This window comes from Rhinopithecus bieti, unplaced genomic scaffold, assembly GCF_001698545.2.
Source record: "Rhinopithecus bieti isolate Rb0 unplaced genomic scaffold, ASM169854v2 scaffold_83366, whole genome shotgun sequence".
Lineage (NCBI taxonomy): Eukaryota > Metazoa > Chordata > Mammalia > Primates > Cercopithecidae > Rhinopithecus > Rhinopithecus bieti.
Genome location: NW_016832657.1, coordinates 694,865 through 699,462, shown reverse-complemented (window position 1 = coordinate 699,462; position 4,598 = coordinate 694,865).

Below are 4,598 nucleotides of genomic sequence, written 5' to 3'. Positions count from 1 at the left end.
AACATAGCAAATAAATTCAGGAACGTATCAGGAAAAATCAGATACTCTATATAATCCATTACATTCAGCATGAATTGGGGTTATATACAAATTCCCCATTAAGAGACATCTCCACAGCACACTGCAAGATGGAATTGTTAAAATACTAATCTGATTGTTAAGGATTGTCATTCATTTGTTTTTTGTTTGTTTTTGAGAGGAGTGCAATGGCACAATCTCGGCTCACTGCAACCTCCGCCTCCCAGGTTCAAGCAATTCTCCCTGCCTTAGCCTCCTGAGTAGCTGGGATGACAGGCGCCCGCCACCACGCCCAGCTAATTTTTATATTTTTAGTAGAGACAGGGTTTCACCATGTTGGCCAGGCTGGTCTTGAACACCTGACCTCAAATGATCCGCCCACATGGGCCTAGTGCTGGGATTCCAGGCATGAGCCACCGTGCCTGGTCCTTTGTTTTATAGTTTTATCACTCTAGAAACTGGAAGCCCAAAATATTTTTTACTGTTACTAGTTGTCTGGTCCTACTTTTGTGTGAAGTATCGAAAATATTTGTCCCAAGATTAGAGAACAGACAAATGGTTTGACTCTCTAACTTCATTTGCAACATGTGCATTCACTGTGCAAAGACAGCCCTCCTCCACACTCTGCTTCTGAGCTGTTTGGGGACCATGCATGCTTCCATGTGAATTGAATCATCAGGGGACCAAACCCTGATTATTCACTTAATGAACACTGATGTTTCCTTATCATCTGCTTTTCTTTCTTGGACTTTTTGCTTCCGATTTCCTTTCTGCAAACATAGTGTTTTATGACCATATGAAATGAAACTGGATTTTTAATCTAATAAGTTGCTTAATTTTAAAAATTAGCTGCTTATGTAAGCATTCTCTTTCCCAAATATATGGCCCTCTAGTTTTCATGCCCTCTCAGGCCTGGCACCAGGCACTCTTTTCAGATTCCCTTGCTAAAAAGCTAATAAACTTTGACGTGTGCTCAACAACAGTTTGTCTAAGAAAGTTTGTTTGTAACAAAAGATGTACTAAAGTGGGTCAAAACAATTAGACCACAGCTTGCTTCACTGTGCCCCATGATTCAAAGCCTTTATGTCATAAATTCTGCCCACTGTCTTAGTTCATTCAGATTGCTGTAACAAAATACCATAAACTGGGTACCTTATAAAAAACAGAAATTTCTTTCTCATAGTCCTGGTCCCAACTCTCAGCCTGAGACTACAAATGACAAATTTTTTTGTCTTTCAGGTTTAAATTTTTAAAAAAATATTTTATTGGCCAGGCGCAGTGGCTCACGCCTGTAATCCCAGCACTTTGGGAGGCCAAGGCAGGCAGATCACCTGAGGTCAGGAGTTCGAGACCAGCCTGGCCAACATGGCAAAACCCCATCTCTACTAAAAATACAAAAATCAGCTGGGCAAGGGGGCAAGTGCCTATAACCCAGCTAATTGTGAGGCTGAGGCGAGAGAATCGCTTGAACCTGGAAGGTTGCCAGTCGACGCCGACGACACAACCGGCGCCACTGCACCTCCAGCCTGACAACATGAGACCGTCTCAAACAAACAAAAAAAAAAAAAAAAAAAAAAAAAAACATTTATTGAAAGTTTGTATGCTACGTAATTTAAATACCAAACACTTCTGAAGCATTTTTAATGGAAAACAAGGGCAATCTTTGAGTAGTCCACCTGCCTACTCCCTCCCCGCTTCTCCCATTCTGCCCTCACCAGACACAATCTCTTTAAAATATTTTAACTGCTTTTTTAAGTATTAATATTTACCTTCGGATGGGCGCGCTGGCTCACACCTGTAATTCCAGCACTTTGGGAGACCGAGGCGGGTGGATCACAAGATCAGGAGTTTGAGTCCAGCCTGACCAGTGTGGTGAAACCCTTTCTCTATTAAAAATACAAAAACAAACAAAAAAATTAGCCAGGTGTGGTGGCACACACCTGTAATCCCAGCTACTCAGGAGGCTGAGGCAGGAGAATTGCTTGAACCCAGGCGGCGGGGGTTACAGTGAGCCTAGATCATGCCACTGTACTCCAGCCTGGGTGACAGAGTGAGATTCTGTCTCAAAAAAAAAAAAAAAAGAGAAAAAAATTACCTTCATATCACTAAATAAAATGCTTCTATTACTATTTCTTGATTTTTTTGGTTTCTTGTATTTTCTATTGACTCCCCACTATGGAAGATAACATTTATCTCTCTTTCAATATCTTCCTATCTCCTGGTGTGTTATCTCTCACACACTCACCCCATTCCCTTCTTCACATCTTCCAAACATAATAATTTTGGTTAGATGTATGTTAGGTGTTTGTAATAATAGACCCTGTTATTATTACCATGTATGATTACAGCAGGGTCAGGTAGTATACTATGATTTCCTTCCCTGCAAATAATTTATTTGGCAGGGAGGGGGGTAAATAAGTTTGCTTTTTGTTTGTTTACCTGATTAGTTATATGTGTACCCCAAACTCTCAATTGTTTTATCCTATCTCAAGATGTACTGTTTCTTAAATGATGCTATCAATTTCATCTTCTTTTTTAAAAAAGAAAAAAAAAAACCCGATCTGGCTCTGTTGCCAGGCTAGAGTGCAGTGATGCAATCTCGGCTCACTGCAACCTCCATCCCCAGGGCTCAAGCAATTCTTGTGCCTCCGCCTCCCGAGTAGCTGGGATTACAGGCATGTGCCACCACGCCCGGCTAATTTTTGTATTTTTAGTAAAGACGGGTTTTCACCATGTTGGCCAGGCTGGTCTTGAACTCCTGGCCTTGTGATCTGTCCACCTCAGCCTCCCAAAGTAGTGGGATTACAGGTGTGGGCCACCACATCCAGCCCCAATTTCACCTTCTTTAACATGTGCCTCCTAAAGCCTTTTGACCTGCTCCAGTACGGTTGAGTAGTCCTCTGCACTCAGCTGGGATAACTGATACCAAAATACTTTCCTATCCCTGTACTACACATTACTGGAATCAGGAAAAAAGAACTTAGTACTTACTCCAGGAAACACTTGCTCTGGGAGTGAACCAACTAATATAGTTTATTTCTCAAGACTCACAACTCGCTTGCCAAAGCTGTTCAAGAAACTTGCCTCACTGTGCCCAGTGATCCAAAGCCATCATGTCATAAATTTTACCCACTGCATTGGCCCATTTAGGCTGCCCATATGCCAACAAAATACCATAAACTGGGTACCTTATAAAAAACAGAAATTTCTCAGTTCTGGAGGCTGGGCCGATTTGGTGTCTGGTGAGGGTCTGCTTCCTTCTAACTGGTACTTTCTCTTTGGATAGTAGCTTCTCTCTGCATCCTCATATGGTGAAAGGGGCAAGGCAGCTCTCTGGGGACTCTTTTATAGGAAAACTAATCTCATTCATGAAGACTCCATCAATCTTCCTGGGCTCAAGCTATCCTTCTATCCCAGCCTCCTGAGTAGCTGGAACAACAGGTATGCACCACCATACCCAGTTAATTTTTTTTAATTAAATTTTTTGTAGAGACTTGATCTTGCTGTATTTCCCAGGCAGTTCTTAAATTCTTGTGCTCAAGTGATCCTCTCACCTCAGCCTCCCGAAGTGCTGGGATTATAGGCTGGGTGTGGTGAGCCACCTCAGCCTGGGGTCTCTTTAATTAAGGTTATAAAGCTAACCATGGCATAAAATACTAAGCAGCATTTTCCAAATTGTTTATTGCTACTGCCTTGATTTTGGAGAAGCTGGGAAGTAAGGAGGTGAGATGAATACGCTGACAATTAACACGTGTTAGAGAGGAAAGTTGTGTGAAGAGGCTGCCAAAGTAAACAGCATGAATGAATCTTCTTGTATTAGGGCTGCTGCAAACCCCAGGTAGAAAAATGACAGCCCAGGCTCCTGAACCATCGGGAACCCAGGAGTCTGCCCTACTGTGAGGAGGGGGCAGGCCTTCTTCAATAAGGGTCCCACCATCACACGCTAATAATCTTTCTGTTTAGGTGATATTGAGGTATTGGGACTGTTAGAAATCTGACAGATTTGACCAAGATTTGGAGATGTGCACATATTGGGAAGGACTGGGTGTCCCTAGCCACTCTCCTCTGGGATAACGCGGACGTCATTAGTTTGGGAAGCGGGTGGGGAGAAGAGGAGGATTGACTCCGATTTGGTGTGTAGTGGGGGCCTTGGTGTCCTTCTGCCTCTGTCCACATTTCCCCGTGTGACTCACTGCAGCCCGCATTGCTCACAGGGATCATTAGTTCTCCCGACAGGCAGAGCACCTTCTGCAGACGCTGCTCTGCTGTCTTGTGAATTTCCTCCACAGACTTGGTTAGTTACAATTTGAAAAGTTTTTTGGTTTTTTCCTTTGTTTTAATCTTCTCATATTGAAGCTGCTATTGGTGACAGGGAAAGGGAGCAGGAAGCCAACCCAGGGAAACATGAGAGTTTCCTGCATACCACTTGGCCACCTGCCCTCACTGGCCAAACCCCTACTGCTGTTCCCAGTCAGTCTGGTTTTTAGAGGCATTATGGGAATAGAACAGCTGGATACACTAATCTCTACAGGGTGTCAAGCAGGAGATTCACCTTCCCCAGTCCCAGGGGACAGGAGAGA